The 22,493-nt window shown below is 43.8% G+C and overlaps 1 long non-coding RNA gene across 1 annotated transcript in view; it reads left to right on the forward strand.

The window, feature by feature from the left end:
* Window positions 1-13,244: 13,244 nt before the first annotated feature.
* The window catches only part of LOC117870813, a 34,726-nt gene continuing 25,477 nt past the window's right edge, over window positions 13,245-22,493 (forward strand). The window contains exons 1-2 of the long non-coding RNA XR_004644045.1: window positions 13,245-13,400; window positions 15,865-15,969. This is a non-coding gene — a long non-coding RNA (uncharacterized LOC117870813). The remainder of the gene's footprint in view (window positions 13,401-15,864; window positions 15,970-22,493) is intronic.

The following is a 22,493-nucleotide window of genomic DNA, read 5'->3' on the forward strand; positions in this document are numbered from 1 at the left end:
GCCTGCATCCTTTCCACAGATCTACATAGCTGAAATAAAAGGAAACAAACACATTTTAGGTGGGATTTTGCTTTATGGTTTCATATCCCCAGTGCCATTATTATTATTAATCATAAACGTGACTTTTTCCTTTAGTGGTAGAATGGCAATAGGATGAATATTTTTGTTTACTTGAACAAATAAAGAGACAAAAAGATACCTGCCTAGATAATTAAGATACCTAAAAAGAGTTATTTTACTCTTTATTACACAAGAACTAGGGGTCACCAAATGTAATTAATAGGTAGCAGGTTTAAAACAAACAAAAGGAAGTATTTTTTCACATAATGCAGTCAGTCTGTGGAACTCTTTGCCAGAGGATGTTGTAAAGGCCAAGACTATAATAGGGTTCAAAAAAGAACTAGATAAATTCATGGAGGATAGGTCCATCAATGGCTATTAGCCAGGATAGGCAGGGATAGTGTCCCTAGACTCTGTTTGCCAGAAGCTGGGAATGGGCAACAGGGAATGGATCACTTGATGATTACCTCTTCTGTTCATTCCCTGTGGGGCACCTGGCATTGGTCACTGTCAGAAGACAGGCTACTGGACTAGATGGACCTTTGGTCTGACCAGTGTAGCCATTCTTATGTTCTTAATCAACAAATCATCATTATAAAAACAACAGAAACCAGCAACAGCACAGCAAAAAACAATCTCCCTGTAACAGCAGAACAACCTGTCAGCTAAAACATGCCCATTTCAAATCCCACAAAAGCACTCTCTGGCTGCTGTGTATCATATACAAGAACATTTATGTACTTAAGTATATAGAATCCTTTGCTATAAATTATGGGACAAGTCACAACACAAGAAAAACATGTTATTTTCCAATTCATTCATTACCACACAGAATTAATTGGTCACATGCAAAGTGATGTTTAACTCCGTTACTTCCTCCAATTTAATCTTGTACCCAGAGAGAATTCAATTAGAATGTAGAATATATTGCGAAACCACGAAAGAAAGGGAGCTATAGTTCACACTCTGAACAGGTGATGAAAGTCTAACTTTCTCATCAATTATTTCTAATGCCCAAGGGGCCCACGGGGCTTTGTTGCTTGTGAGAGAATGTCATCTGGGCAAATCTTTCCCTCTGCCCTGGGGTAAATTCCCTATAATAGCCAAGTAACTAAAAACATAAGGAAACATTGTGTGTGGTCTTGACAGCCTTTCAATTCACTAGTCCCAAAAGGCTAAGTGATTGACTACCTAAAGTCTTTGAAATTTCCCAGGTAGTTCAATGTGACTGATGCAGCACAGCCTTGGAAACCTCATTGATTCATTCTGGAAGTCACTAATAGATATTCAAAGTGCCTTTGCACTAAGATAGCATGATGCTGTTTGAGCAGCAATGAAAACTGCTCAGCACGGCAGGCAGACTGAATTTGCTTTTCTGCAGGATCTATAAAATAACTAATAAAGCCTTAAGTTATATGGAAACTTGTTAGCATTTATATTTTAATACACAGATTGTAAAGATCTAGCTGTGATACTCTACCTAGGATATAAAGGACAGGCAAAACCTTGGCAGTCTACTACTATTTTAGTTGGCATTAAACTTCAGTTAAGCTACATTGTTACAAGAAGCACGTGGACATTCAGAAATCATTTTAAAAAATCAACCCTCTGATGATTTTGCAGCTATGTTACGCCACAGGGGGCTTGGGAGTCCTTTTGCTTTACAGTGTGCATCATGATACATTTGAAATGGACACTTGCTTTCTGAATGGTAAATAGATAAGTAAACTAAAGGCTGTGGAGTGACTAAAATCCTTTAGGGATAATATGAACTCTCAGTTACCCAAAATTTTCTCCTGCATCCTAGAAATTATGGTCCAGGACACTACTCCTTAGTTAGTCAAACCAAATTTCTTCCTACAATCTTCAGCTGACAAGATGAGACTATTTTATCATAGTAATGGCTAAAATGGTACCTCTTGAACAATGCCACCTGATTGCTAACACTGAAAAAGACTGTCAAGGCTGACCAGTGCCTGCTCACAAAAACAGAAGCAGATGAGGCACAGAATACAGTGCCCGCAGGCACTTGGCAGAGCAGGACACTATGATGTCTATTCAGACATTCAGTAAGGCAGTATTTGTAGGATGTGTAAGTATAGTGTGCACACATCATCACATTCACCCCCATGCACCATCCCAGAAGAGGTAGCTCTAATTTCACTTCAGATGTCCCTTAAACATACATTTTTCTTTCAGTTCATCCATATGATTAGTTTATCATCAAGCTCCCAGTAATTCTGAATTGTTCTGTCAGTCATGGGAGAATTGTGTTCCCATTATGCAACCGAACTAACCAGGTTGCATGCCAGAGAGTCCTGAGGGACTGGATAGGAGAGACCTGTCTCTCAAGTCCCTGGAGAAACAACAGAGAGAAATACTCTAAGCCTGAAGCCTATTGGTAAAGGATACTTAAGAAAGGTGCATCTGAAACTGGCCCATGAATTAGCTTGTCTATAACGTTATCCAAGAAAGGGACATTAGATACGGAGTAATATCACTGCTATTAAGTGATTGTTTTTTGGACAAAAGTTAAACAATGGCATATTTTTATGTTGATGGAAGTCTACCTCAACACACACACATACACAGGCTTCCATTAGCCAAGAGTATTGGACTAATTTGCAAATGGTGGAATAAATTTCCTGGTGCTTTCAAAATCCTTACCAACAAAACATGTCTGCAGCTTTGTTAGGGACACTGGTAAGATTGTCCACTACTAATTTGTCCCTGCTTTCACAAAGTCATGGTGACTGGCTTAGATTAAATAAATGTTGACTGCACAGAAGTGGAAGATACTTGAGTCTGAAACCAAGGGAAGGCTATGTTAGCTAGTTAGACAGCTCGCTTTCCAGAACACTTCACCTGAGGGAGAGTCTCTAAGGAACAGGATTTCTTATTCTCCTTCGTGGCCATATCATAGGATTGTATGATCTCCTTGTCCTACAGTTGGTTGTATTTGGGTCTGATTTTCTGCCACTTATGATTCAGCTTCCTACTTTTCCACTTCATCAATGAAACATGGTGATCTGTGAGGACAGACCAAGATCAAAGGGTGCTTAGGGGCCAGATCATGGTTGGTGATGGCTATCAGACGTTTATAATGACCTGTTAGGACTGTCAATATACTGGTCTGGCTGCTGAACACCATTCTCCACCAAAAACTTCTGGAAACCCTTTGGATCAATGAGACTTCAAAGTGGGACCAGCACAACTGGACCATCTATTGAGTTGGAAGGACCTAACCTCTGCCGGGAGGAGATACATGACAGATACATTATATTACTATGCACTGAAGTCTCCCAGGAAAATGAATCATGAGAAATGACAAGATATGGGGCCACAAAACGTATACGTTGATAATTCTTTGCCTGATCTATTACCAAATAACAATAGCGTGATATTGAATCCTTTTGTCTGCAGCAGATTTCTGCACTTTGCAGCAGCCTCTTTTTACACTTCTCTTGCTTAGTCATATCTGTGATACAATATACTTCTTGTCTATATTCATTCAATGCACGGCAGGTTAAATCTGCTGAAACCTGTGCTGTTTTTAAGAATACACTAATGCCCCATCTCTTTGACCCAGCTTTTAATTCACTTTATTGTTTTACTTGGAACAGTGTTTTAGTTTTCTGTACTACTATAAAGTGCTCTGAGGCATTTTAGTTAAGGCCAGTATTTAAAATAAAGTAATTGATTGAATGTTAATTCATCTAGATTAGCAGAGTCACAAATTATTCTTACAAGCTTTATTGACATGATGTTTTAAAGGCTAAGAAAATAAAAGCAACTTATTGGAGTGGGAGGAGAAATTCTTGTGTATTGGGTTTGGACTCAGGTTCTCATTTGACTTACAGGAACAACAAAAGAAAAGTCTAAAGAAACATAAGGAGCATTGGGAGAAACTTGGAGAAAGAAAAAATACTCTGAAAACTGGTAAAGATGAGAAACTCAGTTTGGATTATTTTATTATTATTATTATTTTTTACTTATGCTAAAGAATTCTGAGGCAAGAAAGGGGCATTCTAGAGCATGTCAGATTCTGATTCAGGTGAACACAAATTGTTATAGTAGTAGATTAGATAGTTCAGTTGGAACATGAGGATTAAGACTCTTAGTTTGAATCAGGCCTCTTACTTTGGAAGCGTGTAGCACTGGATTTTAAGGATACTTTATGCTATGGAATCACTTGTTCATATTAGGTGTCTGTTGATCTCCATGCTGAAAGAATGGGTCAGTTTTCAGCTCCTGTTATCTGAGAACTGGCATAGGAAAATGAGTACTGATTAGCAAACTCAATGCAAAGACCTTGCAATGTTTGGAAATGACAGATTAACATGTGTAAGGGTATGTCTACATTGCAACATAAGCCCAGGCTCAGACTCAGGCTTAAGCTGAAGCCCTGCCCCTTCCAGCCACACACAAATTGCACTAACCCAGGTCCTAGGACCCTGCAGGACTGCAGGGTCTGAGCCCAGGCCAAGCCTTGACCCAAGGTTTGAGCCCTATTGCTTTGCAGTGTAGACACAGCCCCACTTGACTCAGGTCCTGGGAGTCCTCCAAAAATCTCACAATCCCATCCCACAATCCCATGGTCCAACTTTTTTTGTCCTTTCTATTTCAAGAATTTTCAGTCTACTCTATTGAAAACTGAAGCAACTGCCCTTGGTATATTGCTTCATGGTCATGGGAGCACAGCCAGATTTTGGTGAATCTCTGGTGCAAGGCCAGCAAAACTGTGGGCTTAAGTAAGAGTACCAGGAATGACCACACATACCAGCAAATGGCAAAGAAGCTGGCAGCTTTGCAAATTTACCAGACCAGTAACCAGTGACCAGTGCAGGGAGCAGATTAAGTGTCTTAAGAATGAGTACTGGAAAACCAGGAACCACAACTACACCTTGGTCAACTTGTCAAAATCATGCCCATTTTATGAAGAGTTTGACTGGGTGCTGGGTATTTCACCCAGCATGGAGCACACTGTGGTGCGTGATGACCTGGTCAGCTGGGATGGTGCCCTGCTGACCCCAGAATCCAGCAAAGGGACTGATGGGAGCCAGCAGCAGGGACAGAGTGGGGACAATGAAGTCCCTCTGTTGCTGAAACTGGTTCCAGAGCTGGCTTTGGAGCAGGAGCAGCAGCCAGCACATTCTGGGGACATATTCAGAGGAGCTGATCCTGCCCCAGACACACACAGGACAGAAGCCACTCTGAGCCCAGTAGTAAGTATCTGGCACCAACTTAATGTTTATTAATACAGTAATGGGAGGGATTTCTGCTCTATGAACCAATACAAAATTCATGAGAAATGACAGCTAACAGTGTGTATCCTCTAATGGCAGATTGTATGCGAGCAGCATGGATCTCCCCACTACCACCACATGGAGTTCAAAAAAGCAACCGGGACATGCAAATAGTAAAGAATACCTCTAAAGTGTATTTTCACTGGAAACATACAGATTTTTGCTAGGACCATTCCTATTTCTTAAAAATAATTGTTACCCAGGGTTCTTTCAATCCAAAGCTCTTGGTAACTTTTACTCTGTGGGAGGTGGTGTCAGGAAATAAATCAGGGGAGACACGGCTGCCCGACCGATAGATGGCTGGCACAAACAGGACAACACAAGAGTGCTTTCACTTCAAACTAAACTTTACTTAGTCTCAATCACTTACACACGTCCGCAACAGGTTAGTAAAACACCCCCAACCCTCGATAATTACTGAAGCTGAGTGTGGCTCTCGAGTGGCACAGCAGAGGGGAACACAAGATGCATCCAGAGGGAGAGACCAGTGCGCAAACTTTCCCCCCTTATTTATACATTATTAATACAAATGACATGTCACTTAAAGAAACCTTGTTAAGCAAGCAGTTTCCATAGTCAAGCAAGAGGTTTTCTTCTGATTATTGATTAACCACATGTGTTTTTTTCCAGAGTTTGCAGCCTATAATATGACAGAAACATTTATAATATGACTTTGTTTGTTTGCCAATACCTCTATGTTAGTAGCATTCAGCACTCCAACTTCTAATCCAGTTCAATCCAAAGCAGTTCAATACATTTTTTGGGAGCCTTTTCTTTAGGCTACCCACTCCTCCTGGCTGCCAGGCAAATCCAATAACCTTCAGTAGTTCACACTGAGATAGTATTAAGGCAGCTATACCTTCACTGGGCCTTTACTGAACTGCCCCTTATAGTAATTAAGGAAGGTGTTGCAATGGCTTTTCTTTCCTTACATCCAATTTTATACAATACCCAGGTGCCTTCAGCTGGGCTTGCATGCTGGAAGTTGACTAAGAAGTAATAATTGGCAAGTCTTATTCTTTTAGTAACCAATGTTTTTACATACCCTTTTTCCCTTGCTAATTTCATTTTGTGCTTTAATCTTTTTTTATGTCCATCCTTTTATTCCCACCAACAGATAAACCTTGTGTCTCATGCATATTTTGCCTTTAAATGATTCTTTACCACCTCAGGATGTTTCCCTGTTAACAGACTGGCATTTCTTGACCGCCGCCCTTCTGCAGCATTGGTTTCGGTAAAAACAGTTAAAATGCTTATTCATCCTTTTCTGCCTAATGCAGAAGTACTTCCTTGTTTTTGTAACACAATACACAATAATGCTAGCAACAAGATAAACAACACAAAACAGAAAACACAAAACAGAATCTTTGTCGTGACAGTAGATCCAAGTGCCAGGAGTACTCCTTGGTTTTTTTAATGATATTCTGGGTTGCTCTTCAGTTGGCACCAGCTTTTCCTGATTTTCTGGAAGACAAAAAGAACATGTTTCTACCCCTTTTGGGGTGGCAGATTATTGCTTAAAATATCCCTTCTTTTTGCAAATATCCTTGCTAATTGCAGGCAAAACAGAGGAATTACCCCCATACTTTCCTGTGTTTTTGTTCTATAGGCAGGCCAGGTTTCAATAGCTCCTACCTTTTAAGGGTTTAGGAGAAATTATCCCACTGTTCAGTTATTAAATTTATGAGGTGATGTACCTCAGTTTTTCTTCTTATACAGCAGACCACATTTGTAATGTTTTTTCTGCTGTGCTAAGCTTTAAGTTTATTCACAGGTAATAGCTGAGAAGCATCATTACCATACCATCTTAAAGGTTTTTTCAAAAATCATACACACTATACATTGTTACAGGGGTACTTATTAACATTAAATTTATCCCAATGTTTAATATTAACATCAAATCTATTAAAAGTATCTTGTTATATCATGCCTTTTATTTAGACAATTTGTTTTTCAGGCCAGTGTGTTCAATGTTCTCTTGAAATTTTTGCATAGGTTTTTTAATTTAATTATATCCTGGGGGTTTGGTGAATTAAAAGGTAGGGGTGTCATGCATATAAGCAGACCACTTTTGTACCTGTCTTCAGATTTCAGCACTGCATACACACACATACAAATATATTTTTTCCTACTTAGGGTTAACTGTCTCTCTCTTATTTTTAGGTTTGACTTTTTCCACCTTCCTCTGGCGGGTCATAATTTGAGCCTTTTGGTGTCAGGTAGTTTGTTTGCTGACCAGGTATGTTCATTATTTGCAACTCCTTTGTGCTGCCATTTATGGCAGTTCTCTCCTTCCTCTATCAGTTAGGTAATTTGCATTAACACAGACGCTTTCTAGCTTGCTTTTGGATCCAAAGCCATCAGCAGCTCAGAGACCCTGTCTTAAAAGGGACACAACCAACTTCCACCCAGAGTTTTGGTTTCTTTTCACTTTCAACTCCTGAAAACACAACCTATTGTGGCTCCCTTTAAAGCCCTAACAGGATTTTAATTAAGTAGCATGTTTTGTTTGCATTTCTTTTACCCCTTCTACAATATATACTGCACGTGTCATGGAAAAATGCACATTCCTTTCATAGTTTAACTTCTATAACATTATATTAGCCATATCCATTTTTACATAAGGTGTAACTGTTTCTTTTGTGCTCAGAGAGTTTTCATGTACCTTTATCAAAGTGACAGTGTGATTACTCAAACCACCTTAAGGGTCTGTGTTTCTAATGTTGCTGCTGCCTTTTTTTTTTTTTTTTTTTGGCACCTCACCCCTGCTGTTGCTCCAGAGGGGCACTGTCTTTTTTAATTCCTTATTTTTTTACTACAGCTCTTATTTGCTATTTTGTTACAAAAAAAAAAAAAAAGAGAGAGAGAGAGAGATCCAGAATTTCTCCCCATTCTCCTGGGTTTGACTGCCCTGCTGCAGCCACTGGTCTTTAAAAAGATATTAAACTTTATAAAGCATTGAGGTCCCTTAAGGGTTAAATGCTAAATACCAAAGCCAAACAACACAAGTTACCTGTGTCTGGCAAAAAAGTGTCTGTCAGTTTTGCAACTCTGAATGAAAGATTCAAATGGATTTTTAGTGGTATTATTTAAAACCAAAACAAAACAAAAAACAATTTATCTTAAACCTACAAAACAGAGTTTTACAAGCCAGGAGTGTTGATTTAAGTCCTAAACACTCCACATATGTACACAATATATTTACACACACACACACACACATACACACACACACAGAGAGAGAGAGAGAGAGAGAGAGAGATACATCCCTTAACATCCCTTACAATGCTTTAATTTTTACACAGCTGTACATAGATTACATTGGTATACATTTGGGGTCAGTTTGTTCAGTCAAATGATTTAAATCAGATTGTCTTTTTGCCTGGTTTATTATAACATTCCTTTGGGCAAAGGCCCATTTTTCCTTCAGAATGGCTGCAAAGAAACTAAGAATTTTTTTTCTATAACACTTTTCTTGTTAACATTTTTACAAGGTTCAGCTGCTTAATTCCCTCCAGCCTCTGCAGAGTTAACTTCTCACTCTCTTTCCTTAAATCACTTGCTTATCTCCCAAAATGACACCTTCATCAGCTCAGAGTTTACCATTCCAAGTAGTGTCCCAGGGATTTGAATTCCCCATGCCTGTACTTACTCCTTTCCTTACTCCTGCCACCATGCCTCTCAAGGCTCCCAACCTGTTTTCCAGTCTCTTTATCTGTTGCCTGACTGCTTGTCTGGGCCCGATCCTGCTTTCCTCAGTGAACCGCCCCTTCCCATGGGCACAGGCTTTGCCCCACTAACCATTTAGCAAGGAGGGTGGGCTCCTCAACTAGCCCTCCCCACCCCTCCTGGTCCCTTTTCTTTGTTCCCTTTCTCTTCTTTGTTCCCTTTCTCTCTTGTTGCTCCGGGGTGGTCATTCTGCCAGATAGGTAGCGACCCTTTCTGACAGAAGGCACAGGTACTTTGCTATTGTTTACTGTATTAGACTCCATTAGTTTAGTCCAAAAGAGTTTAAGCTGCCCACATTCTCTCCACCAAATTTGTTACCTGCACAAAATTCTCTATTACTCACACATTCAAGGGCACCCACCTTTACCCCAGTTCCTAGAGCTCAAGGCATATCCCTTTTAATTTAGGCACCCCCACCCTTTCCCAGTTCCTAGGGCTCCAGGCAAAAAGCACCTAACTTTACCCCTCCATGGGCTCTGGGCTCTACTCCTCCATGGGCTCCGAGCAAACACCCTTTCCCTGTGGACTCTGGGTTTAATCTTTTGCGGGTTTATGGGGTCTTTTACGAGTGAAAGAGACTTACACAGTAATGTACTACAGAACCTCTATTTATTAACAATCACCAAAAACAGAATGCACACGCTACACACAGTGCTCACCACTGCCAATAAGACAGATGAACTTTTCTTGATGGCCAGTCAGAATCAGGTCTGTCTGGGGGAATCCAGTTTCTGAACGGTGTCATTGGCAGAGTATTAAGGTCTGGCAGCTCTGATCTTTGGGGCTGTGTCCTGGAGTTGGTTCCCTGTCTCTGGACATAATTTCTCCACTCGAACAGGCAATCAGCCTGAGTTCTGAGTCCCGGGAACAGAATGTATCCATAAATTAACTCGCGAACTGCGACATGGGAACTTGTAGGGACCGACCCCACCCTGCCGTCTTTTACCTCCTATTGCAATGGACAAACTACAAATTGTTTGTACCATCCGTCTCCTTCCTCTCTACCAAACCTCACTGGAGCCTCCACATTCTGTTACCCAGGGTTCTTTCAACTCAAAGAACTTTTACTTTGTCCGAGGTGGTGTCAGGAAATAAATCAGGGGAGTCACGGCTGTCTGACCGATAGATGGCTGGCACAAACAGGACAACACAAGAGTGCTTTCACTTCAAGGTAAACATTACTTAGTCTCAAGCACTTACACATGTCTGCAACAGGTTAGTAAAACAGCCCTAACCCTTGATAATTATGGAAGCTGAGTGTGGCTGTGGGGAACACAAGATACATCCAGAGAGAGAGACCAGTGCTCAAACTTTTCCCCCTTATTTATACATTATTAATACAAATGACATGTCACTTAAAGAAACCTTGTTAAGCAAGCAGTTTCAACAGTCAAGCAAGAGGTTTCCTTCTGATTATTGATTAACCAGGTGTTGATTTTTTTTCCAGAGTTTGAGCCTTGAGGCCCCTAAAATGCATGTATCAGCAACTTCAATACAATTCTTATCATGAAGGACACGGTGTCAATCTGCCCTTTCTGTGGCACCCAACCCCCCCACCCCTCCTGCCTTGGTTAAGCTAAGCCTGCTGGATGGCCACTTTACGGCCTGCTGACTTGGCTACTTTTAGCAATAAGCAATAGTGGTTTCAGGCACTTTACTGTAAGAATGCCACTCTAAAACCATTCTACAGTCTATCAAGCCACCTGGAAACAGTGAACTCTGTATGTGTTTTTGAGGAAATGTGTTCCATTCACAAAGCTCGTCCATTTCAGTTAGAAGTAGTCCATGAGGTTCATAGGTGACAAAATCATTTGTCCCAAATATGCCAGCAGTTTTAAATTTTGTCCAGAAATGTGCCAGTAGCGAGGAGGGAAAAGGCTGTGGATTTCTGTGTTTTTGCATGCAGTCATAACAGGCTAAGTCATATGGAAGCTAACGTAGCATCCTGTTGATTCCCTGATGGATTCTGACTCAATCGTGTATGTTGATAGCTACAGACTTTTCCTGAAGCAGGATCTCTACGTAGTTAGTCACATTTCAGGGAAGGACATATTTTATAGGGCCACCTCACTAGCTGATTGGCCCACTCCACTCATAGATGTGCTGCTCAGCCAATATATATTTTAATACTTCTGTGCATAGGCACCGACTTCCCCTCTTTCCTGTGGGTGCTTGACCCCCCCCTCTGCCCCCGGTCCCAACGCCACTTCCATGAGGCTCTGCCCTTGCCCTGCCTCTTCCCACCACTGCCCCACCCCATTCCAACCCCTTCCCCAAAGTCACTGCCCCAACTCGGCCCCCTCCCTGCCCCATTCCAACCCCTTCCCCAAATCCCCGCCCCAGCCCCGCCTCTTCTCCTCCTCCTCCCCTGAGCGCACCACGTTCCCGCTTCTCCCCCTCCCTCCCAAAGCGTGCTAACACTCCCAAACAGCTGTTTGGCAGCAGTTGGGCAGGAAGCGTTGAGAGCTAGGCCGAGGAGCAGGCATTCGGAGTGCTCGGGGAGGAGGTGGTGGGGTGGGGGTGAGGGGAGCTTGGCTGCCGGTGGGTACAGAGCACCCACTAATTTTTCCCCATGGATGCTCCAGCCCAAGAGCACCCACGGAGTCAGTGCCTATGTTTCTGTGGCATAAACTGCAGATTTCTTGGAATGACACCTCCCTTTGTCAGTCAATTACCACAAGAACTGTTATGTCCTCCAAAATGTGGAAGGCCTGAAATCACAGAAAAAGCTTTTGTACCACGGCCACTCATAGCCTACTCCTCCTCCTCCAGCCTTCCTCTCCACCCCCAAAAAAACCCAAGTAGTTTTATAATTTTCTAAAATAAAGAAAGCAGTTTGGATTTTTAACTTACCATTGTGCCTGCAATTCTTCCACTGTGATTAACCAAGCTGTATCCTGGAGGCTTCTATGGTCTGATGCATCCTTCTCACAATATATTGAAGTTCAGTTGGTAAATGTATCATTTTATGTCCTTAAAATTCCATGAGGAATTTTTCTGTGCTCCTGCAGTGAGTTCTTTGAGACAATATGCCCGTATTTTATCCTGATCCAGGCCCCTGGATGTCTACTGGCTGCAGAGCCTCCACAGCTCACCCACATCGCAGCAGCAGCCTGAGCTAATGTCCCTTCACAGACTGTTCCAAGCGGAAGTGTTTCCATGACAAACTTATGGTTGTGGACGGGGCCAACAAGCAAGTCCAGTACCAAAGACAGAGGGACTTGTGACTTCAGGAAAGGTATGCTGAGAGGCAAAAGGCAAGGCTCAGGCTGGCAGCACAGCTTGAGGACAGGGTTTCAGCATGGGAGCAGGCATTTGCTTTGCAGTTCCTGGAAGAGGAACAGTGGCTAAGGGAGGAAGACAGAGCTCAGCAGAAAGAACTGTTTGAGTGATTCATGTCACTAATGATCTCAAGAGTAGCATCTTCTGCTGCTTCATCTACATCACAGCCTGAGTCCCCTGCATGATCCTTGCAGCAGTCCAGAAGCAGCTTGAAAGACTCCATGGCTGGGTGACCCATGCAATTGGGCCCCATGAGTGGCTGGGCAGGACAATCTTGCCCCATGCAGCCCTCCATATTAACCCTCTCCTCTTTGGATCCCTCCACCTCCTTCCCCTAGAGTCACATGCCCAGCAAATGAGGAAAGAAGAACAATGGAATAGTAATTACATTTCAACAGAGAGTTGTTACCATTGTGAAGAAAAAAACAGGCCCATGCAAATCTTTGGTTGTTTTGCATGTGGAGGGGGCAGATTAAGGACTCCTTCAGCTTTAGGTAGACACAAAGCCTCCTGCGGTGCAGAGGGAGTGTGATGCTAGAGATTCAAACATGAGCAGACTATGGGTGATTGCTATTTTCTATTGCACGATCTGAAAATATTGCCACATTTTATTCTCGGGCTTTTATTGATTTATTTCTTGTTTGTTCATCCTTTACATACACAAGTCAAGTACAACTTTAAAGAAATCAATGAGGATTTCTGTTGTAGAGGGCTGTGTGCTGATTATTTATCTTATGGCCTGTTATCTCCCGCTTTGTTTGTATTTTCCTTCTTTTTTCCCATGCCAGAGTGCTGAGTGATAACAGCTTTCTGCTGATGCCATTGCTTTTTACTAAGAGTAATTGGATTGTGATTGGCCCTGCTGTGGCTGTGGGGTGAGGAAGAAGCTTCCCCTTGCTCATGTGTTGTGCAGGGTCCACTCATAATAGCTGTCCCTGAGTTCCATGTGCTCTGGGAACACTGGATCTACTCCCTCCTGCTCCTCTCCCACCAAAGAATACAACAGAAGGAGGATGGGAATGGGTAGGTTCATACTCCTAGCCCCCAGGCCCAGCAGAGCTCACATGTAATGAGCAAAGCTGGGTCAGACTGTGGGTACATCCATACTACCCGCCGGATCGGATCGAGCTGCCATATTTCACCACCCGGATCGGCGGGTAGCGATTGATCTATTGGGGATCGATTTATTGCGTCTCGTCTAGATGTGATAAATCAATCCCCGAAGGCGCTCCCCGTCGACTCTGGAACTCCACCAGGGTGAGAGGCAGAAGCGGAGTCAACAAGGGAACTGCGGCCGTCGATCCCGTGCCGTGAGGACGGGAGGTAAGTCAATCTAAGATACGTCGACTTCAGCTATGCTATTCTCGTAGCTGAAGTTGCGTATCTTAGATCAATTCCCCTTCCCACCCCCACCCCCACCTCCCGTAGACTAGGCCTGTGACACAAACTCTGAACTGCTCCTTGTGAGATGGTTTAGCTCTGTCACCCACTACATAGGACTGCTATGGTTTTGGCCCTAAGACTTACACTAATGTTAGAAAGCGAGGGGCTTATTGGGTATATGTCGTTCCTGGAGTTCAGATAGCAGATTACTAATCTACCATACATGAAACTACAAACGTTACAAATTTTCCTATGCTAACCTTTAGTCCATTTTTTACTGTGGGTAATATTATCAAAGCACTTACGTGGCCTCGGAACCCATTCTTTTTCTACAGGACATAGGCTCTTAAGTGACCGAGGTGTTTTAGAAAAAAAAAGAGTAGGACTGAACTAGATCAGTCCTTGAACTGCAGAGACCTAAAGAAAGCCAAGGGTGAGTCAGTAAGTGGTACTCTTCCCTCTGAGTTAGTAATGAACCAATGCCCAAACTAAGTGGGTACAAGAGGACACTGTGAGCAGATGACAGCGCTATTCTTTTGGATGAGACATATAATTAAGGTTCTGACTACTAGCAGACTTTAAAGATCCCATGGCACATGTTTTGCAACAGTAGAGGTATTCTCCCCAATGTTGTTCTAGCCAAATTCCAATAGGGGTAATTAATTGTGGTAGATTCTGACTCAGAAAATCCCCCCCTGTGACTTTCTAATTGGCTAGGTCTTCACTTCCTGCCCCAAACTGTTATATAATGTTGCTGCGGTCTGTTAAAAAAGCTGCCATATTTCACCACTGAAGTGGCTGCATTTCAGTGAGGCAGTGACCCTTGTGTGTGTAGGTTTTTTGGAAAATATTTTGAAAATTTTAAGTATAATTATTTACTATTTTTTTCCTTTGTTAAATTTGTAAAATGCTTTGGAAAAACTGAGGCTGGAAGGTGTTATATAAATATAATATCTTATTTTGCACTAGTCCTTTTGTAAAATATTATATGGATTCATATCATTCACAGCCTATACATTTACTATATATTTTCCAGGAATCTGTCTCTACTTCAGTTGTTCCAAAGTCATGATCAGGAGCTCAAAGAAACATTTTTAGCACCTCTATCACTTTTGTTCTATCTCGTGAACTAAAAATACATATTCCTGGAGTGGTGCTAAGAGACCAGTACTACCAATCTTTTCTAAAAGAGAGATTTCAAACTATCCAGTATCTGCAAACATGCAGTGTCTCAAATGTCACCCTGAGAGTCTTTTACAAAATGCCTGCTACTGAATGCCCCCAAAGCTTTGAAATCGATAGCAGCAATTATACACATGTCTAAAAGAGCCTCCCCTCTTTGGTAACTGATATCCTCTACACCACAAGTGGGTACTTCACAGCAAAGCAAAATCTGCCTTCATCACAAACAGTAGTTAGTTTCTTTCTGTGAACACATAACTGAATGTCATGTCATTATCAGCACTGTGTTTTGGGAGGACTTTATGTTTGTGGGCATTTATCTACTTTCTTTCAGTTGGCTAATTACAGCTACACACTCTCCAGCTGGAAATGTTTAACCCAATCCATGCCCAAATTTTCTGCCGCTGCCCTGACAAGGCTTTTAGGGATTTTAGCTGGGCATGGGGGCAGGGGAGGGAAGAATAACTCCAAAATGGGTAGTGAACTGTTTTGAGTCCCACTTATTCTTGTTATTGCAAAGCAAACTGCGCAGAAACAAAATAGCAGATCTCTCTTTTCTTTTAGACAACATGAGGCCCAATGCTACTCACATGGAAGCCAGTAGCAGTTTTGCAATAGACTTTGGTGGGAGCAGGTTGAGACCTTACTTTGTAACTGACAACTTTTTTACAAATAAATTGTAATTGTAAACTCTCCTCTTTTGCTCTTTTGTCACTGACATGGGGAAAGACTAAAGTCCAAATCTCGCAAATACTTATGTACAAGCTTAGTTTTACACATGTGAGTAGACCTATACATTTCAATGGGGAATGAGTGTCTGTACCCCAGCAGGGGGGTATTCTTGAAAGAGAGGAGAAGAATATAAACAGGGGACAATGACACCATTACTTCACCTGCCTCTCCTCCCCCATCTCTATGCAAGGAAGCAAGATCATCAGGAAGGCAAAGAAACTCTACTGAGACTATGGCAGGGGCTAGTCCTAACTAGAAGACATTCCAGTTAGCAAGAACCGCCATGAAGTTTTGGGTGAGAGAAATCCTTTCACTTTTAGAATTATTAGCATGGTAAAGTTTAAGAATTAGGGTGCAATTTTGTATTTTATTTCCTTTAGTAACCTGCTCTGATCTTCTATGCCAACATCACTTAATCACTTAAAATCTATCTTTCTATAGTTAATAAATCTGTTTTGTATTTAATCTAAACCTGTGTGTTTTTGACTGAAGGGTTTGGGGAATCTACTCAGGTTACAATGGCTGGTGCATGGTCAATTTCTTTGTTAAACTGGCAGACCTTATGAGCTTGTACAGCTCAGTAAGTAACTGAATGGAACAAGACAGCACATTTCTGGGGTGCAAGGCTGGGACTAGGGATATATTAATGTTGTCCTATATGTAATTCAAGAGTGGCTGGGCATAGCACTCTGGTATATGTCTGGGGGTGGCTTGCATGCTAGAGGCTGGGGTGCGTGATAGGATGTCAGCTCACACAGCAAAGCAGGGCATAGTGCACATCAGACAGGAGAATTAAAGGGGGCACAACGATCCCACAGTTCAGATTGTACCCTGGGTGATGTCACAATGGGTTACAAGACTTTTGTGGATGAATGCATTGATCTAGCTCAGGGATCGGCAACCTTTGGCACGTGGCCCGCTAGGGTAAGCTCCCTGGCAGGCCGGGCCAGTTTGTATACCTGCTGCTTCCGCAGGTTTGGCCAATTGCGCCTCCCACTGGCCGCAGTTCGCCGCTCCAAGCCAATGGGGGCTGCAGGAAGCGGCGTGGGCCGAGGGATGTGCTGGCTGCCACTTCCCACACCCCCATTGGCCTGGATTGGTGAACTGCGGCCAGTGGGAGCCGCGATTGGCCAAACCTGCAAACGCGGCAGGTAAACAAACTGGCCCAGCCCGCCAGGGGGCTTACCCTGGTGGGCCGCATGCCAAAGGTTGCCGATCCCTGATCTAGCTGCATAGGGGGTTGTGGGAAGAACAAAGAGGAAGACAATGGCCCCAGAACACACTTGAAAGCCAATGAGGAAAACTATTGTTTCAAAGATCTTACATGCCATCTCCCACACATTGCAAGCCTTGTTCTGCCAAGGCTAGAAATTAAATAAAAGGTCTATAAACAGTTAAAAAGTAACAATCTCTGGGAAACGGGGTGACCAAAAAGATTAAGCAGTTTTAAAGGAACCTCTCCCAGACAAAGGGGAAATGGATTGTGAGTTAAGGGAACTTAGACCTACCAGAGTCCAAGGGTGCTGGACAAAAGTCAGGACTGTTGTGGTAATCATGGCTGATACACAAAGGGAGTGCAACCCAAGGCTTGATCTGAGAGTTGAAGAATCATGTGATTCCCTCCTGAGAGAGGTGAGGGCTTGAGGCCTGAGACCTTAGAAGGCATACACTCAAAGAGACCAAGAGGACTCAGAGGCACAGTTAGGCCAGTAAACATGGCATATGCATAAGAATTTGTAGGATCAGTGTTTACATACTAACTTTTACAGGAAAATCATTGCAAATTAGCCTCTCTATCCAGCAAAAAAACCAGCAAAGTTACTGCATTAAAAAAAAAATCTCAGTTTTCTATCAAACCAGCATGTTGACATCTATGAGAAAATAGCATACATCAAGATGCAGTAGGTGAATAAGTCAGCTTTGAAGATTTCACCATATACAGAAATCTTTTCTTTTTTAAAAGATAGAATAAGTAGACAAAATTACCATCCTGCTGACTGAAAGCAATCGAGGTGTACTACATTAGTCACTGTGTGGAGAGGAATAACTGTCCATGTTATGCACAAGACAGAAGCAAAATTATCTGAGGCTAATCTGAAATTCAGAGCTGCTTCTTCTTGGTGACACCCTCCATATAACGAACAAGAAAAGGAGAGCAGTCCTGCTAATTAGAAATGGCTTCTCCTTTTTAAACGGTTGGTGACATCCTTGCTCTCTTTCATCTTCAGACTTTGATCCTAGCAAATATAACAATCAGTTTCCTATCCTGAGAGGCAATGTACTAAGCTCTGTATTTACTTTTTCTCCCTCCTGTTAGACCAATTGTGCTGCCTGTACCAACATCAAACACAACATACACCATCTTTCTACATGTAGGTGATTGTAAATACCCAACTATATTTTAGAATAAGCACGGTGCTGGGCAGTTGTGTTTTCACTTTACACAAACTGTTTTTTGAGTAGAAACACATTGTAACTGGAAGTTCACTCAGGTTCTCAGGAGTATTATACTTAGTTACCGGAAGACACCTGGGCTGTGCTTCCTTCTTATAATTATAGGGATCAAATAATTCACCATAGATGAATTTCAGTTCTTGTTTTCAGTTCTTATCATTTTTGGACATAATAATTAAATCTGATCTATGACTCATTCATTAAAGCCATTGTGTAAATAATAAATATAACATGTTGTCAATGTTTGATAATGTTGCTAAAAAAATTCCTATTCAGAAAAATTAAAAACAGGACATGCTTCTCTATTAAATGGATATTAACCTTGCATCTGCAACTGAATACTTTGTAATAAATTACTGTACAACTGAAATTCAGACAACATATGTACTTCATAGTTAAAAAGATGCAGTGTTTGCCTAGGGTGACCAGGTGTTCAGTTTTTGACTGGAACACCCAGTCAAAAAATGATCCTGGAGGCTCGCTGACCGGGCCGTTGACTGTCTGGTCGGTGGCGCTGCGCAGCGGGGCTGGCAGGCTCCCTGCTAGCCTCCATGGCGTGCGGCTCCCGGGAAACAATGGCATGTCCCCGCTCTGGCTCCTACGTGTAGGGGCAGCCAGAGGGCTCTGCACACTGCCCCTGCCCCAAGCACCACCCCTGCAGCTCCCATTGGCTGGGAACTGCGGCCCATGGGAGCTGCGGGAGTGGCACCTGCAGATGGGGCAGCACGCATAGCCACCTGGCCGCATCTCCGTGTAGGAGCCAGAGGGGGCACATGCTGCTGCTTCTGGGAGCTGATTAAGGTAAGTGCCGCCCACAGCCAGCACCCAGACCCCTTCCTGGGCCCCAATTCCCTGCCTCAGTCCTGATCCTTGTCCCGCCCTCCGAACTCCTCGGTCCCAGCCCGGAGCACCCTCCTATACCCCAAAGCCCTCATCCCCACCCAGAGTCTGCACCCCCAGCCAGAGCCCTCACAGCCACCCCCACAGCCCAACCCCTTGATCCAGCCCAGAACCCCCTCTTGTAACCCAAACCCCTTAGCCCTAGCTCCACTCCAGAGCATGCACTCCCAGCCAGAGCCCTCACCCCCTCCCACACCCTAGCCCCCTGAGCCAACCTGGTGAAAATGAGCGAGTGAGTGAGGGTTGGGAGAGCGAGTGACAGAGGGAGGGGATGGAGTGATCAGGGGGTGGGGCCTCAGAGAAGGGGAGGGGCATGGGTGGGGCCTTGGAGGATGGGCGGGGTGGGGGTGGGGCAAGGGTGTTTGGGTTTGTGCGAGTAGAAAGTTAGCAACCCTAGCCCCAGTCCGATGAAAGTCAGTGAGAGTGGGGCAGAGCAAGCGTCGGAAGGAGGGGAGATGGAATGAGCAGGGCAGAGCCTCAGAGAAGGAGCAGGGGTGAGGCCTTGGGGAAGGGGTGTTTGGTTTTGTGTGATTAGAAAGTTGGCAACCCTATGTTTGCCAGAAAATATAGAAGCAATCAAAGAGCAGAGAACAGGAAAGTGAATGCTTCACTAAAAAATAATTAAGGATAGAGTGACATCCCCGATACCATATTAATTATAATTCAAGAATGCTTTTAAGTTAACATCCTTGTAGCTTTTACATACATCATTCTCTTGCATAATAAAATATTTTCAAAAATTAAAGCATAGACCTGTGCTTTGGGATATCAGAGGATGGAGAAAGCTATGAGACACATTTGCACTATGTTTCCTGACTATGAGAAAAACTTCAGGATGCTTATCGCTTGGCTATGGCTGCTGCCCAGAATAACTCAGATAGTAACACGCACTAGTATGATGCAGGAGCTCCATCCAGGGGACAGAGTTCTGCTATGAAATGTGGGTGTTGCCAGAGAACATAAGATTGCTGACAGATGGAAGGCAATACCTTACCTGGTAGTGGAAAAACTGGGAGATCTGCCGATCTACAAGATTAAACCTGAGACAGGGCCAGGGCAAATAAAGATGGTACATAGAAACCTCCTACTATCTGTGGGGGAATTGGTAGGCACCCCTTATGGGATGCACCATGACATGGGATATGGGCAGAAAATGGGTGCTAGACCAAATCCACTACCCAACACGTGCAGTGGGTCCTGTGGGGGCTAATCCACCTTTATCTAGCACATCTGAGAGAGAGTCTGAGGAGGAGGACACTACCATGGAGTATCCTAGAATGGAGACCAGATTCCGCCCTCCATCAGCTGAACCCAGTGAGAGCTCCACTTCTTCAGCTCTAAACCCCAGGGCAGAAGCATTTAGGCCTGTTGCTGGCAACCCCCCATCAATGATGAGACCAGTCTAAGACAATGAGCTTGCCTCACTAACATTCCCAGACTTCCTGGAAGAAAAACAGGCCTGTGATGACATGCCTAGGTGGCTGAACAGAGAGGACATACAAGTGGTAGGTACCTCTGGTGACCTGGATATTCCAGTACCTGGGCAAGAGATGCAGGGGTCTGTGCCAGTAGAGGGAGTACCCTCAAGGGAACCCTCATCATCCCTCTCCCCAGAAGAAGTCCCCACTGCCCCTGCCATGCCCACTCTCAATAGGCGTGACAGGGTTATAAGGCCAGTAAATGGGATAACTTACGATGCACCTGCAATGGTTAGTGAGGAAGTGATATATTAGCTCACAGGGTTGTGGCAGCCATAGTGGGTTTCCTCAGACCCTTTGAGGAGAACTCATGCAGTTGATATAATCTGGAGCATGATTTGCCAGGATGACAAATTCTCGGCAGGGGAGTGGGGGGAGGATGTAAGCAGGGTCTGAATGAATGCTTCCCTGACAGCTATCTCGGAGGGGGAGAGACTCTGGGTGTGGTTACGTAAATACAGTTTGCTCCTGCTTTGCTTAGATTTGCTTAGATATTCAGCAGATGGAGCGGTGTTTTGCTCATTGTAATCAACTTGGCTGGTGTTGGGTCACAGATCACATTAGTACTGAATGCAGGGGTAGTGAAATGCTCTTATCAATGTTGTGATTATTGTGGAAATGCAGGGAAGCAGGACTGTGCTTAACCTGTTCCAAATGGGGAGGAGGTCACCCTTAGCGGAGAGGACCTCATTGAGCCAGGGGCGCGACTGCCAAAGCCCTGTGAAAGTAAGAGGGTTGGGAACATGAGTCTTGGTCAGGAGGCTGCACACACTCTCCCCCTGCCCTCTCTAAACTAGCTTAACCTGTTCTTCCCCACTGTCCAAAGAATAGAGCTAAACAGGCTTCATTAAGAGCCTCTTTTGTTATTTTAATTGCTTAATCAGAGCTGAAACTAGTTGTGGTAGGACTGTATTTCTGTCCTGCCTGCTAAAAGCTAAAATCACTGAGAGCTGAAATAACTTGAGATGGGGCAGTGTTTCTGCCCACTGTGCAAAAGAGCTGAAAATCGCTGAGAGATTGATGTGGAGAGGTCACGGCAGAGAGGCAGAAAGTGACTGACAGTCAGCTGGCGAATGAGTAACGAGCTGGGCAGCAGTGAAGAGGCGTGATGAGCAGCCAGCAGGGTGTGGCAGGAGGCACAACAAACAGCCACCAGGGCGGCGGTGATAAGGTGCAAGGAGCAGCCAGCTGGGTGGCTGGTGGAGGAGCGTGATGAGAATGGTGAGCAGGTGGCCGGTGAGAGGCCAGTGGAGCAAGTAAGATGCCTCTTTACCCCACACCCAGGGTGGGAGGTGAACTCTGCAGATGCACCTCTGAACTCTGAGACTGCACTGACCAAGGACAGTAACTGTGAGTGGGGTGCAGAGAAGGGTCGGGCATGTGAAAGGGACTTTTGGGTTCCTGGATTTAAGGACCTGAGGGGAAAAGGGCACTGTCCAACCTACTTGGGGTGGGTCTTTTACTCACGGTTTATGTTTATGAACCCCGTTCACGGTGTTTTCCCAAATTAACTCCGAGTTATTCCCTCCTTTTATTAAAAGTGTCTTTTCTACACTCAGATTCTGTGCTTGCAAGAGGGGAAGTATTGCCTCTCAAAGGCGCCCAGGAGTGGTGTGTAATTTTCCCAGGTTACTGGGTGGGCACTCAAGCCGGTTCTGTGTTGTATCGATGGAAAGGAACCACTAGATATTGAACCCGGCCCTGGTTGCTGCTGGCTCCACGTGGCAGAAGGGTTACAAATACAACCAAAGATTCCTTACAAATATAGCACTGCTTATTGTTGGGTTTTTACACAGTATACAAGTGATTTTTTTAAAACGGAGAAAAGACCAAAGGAATAAGTTGCTTTAACAATGAACCAGGATCAGTTGGGAGGAATCGGAAACTGCAGAAGGGCTTGGGAAGGCTGCCACCTAGGTCCCCAGGACCCAGACATATCCACGGAGGGCTGATAGGTCCTCTGGCATAGGTCACTGTTTGATTGAAA

Source organism: Trachemys scripta, chromosome 1 (assembly GCF_013100865.1).
Source record: "Trachemys scripta elegans isolate TJP31775 chromosome 1, CAS_Tse_1.0, whole genome shotgun sequence".
Taxonomy (NCBI): Eukaryota; Metazoa; Chordata; order Testudines; family Emydidae; genus Trachemys; species Trachemys scripta.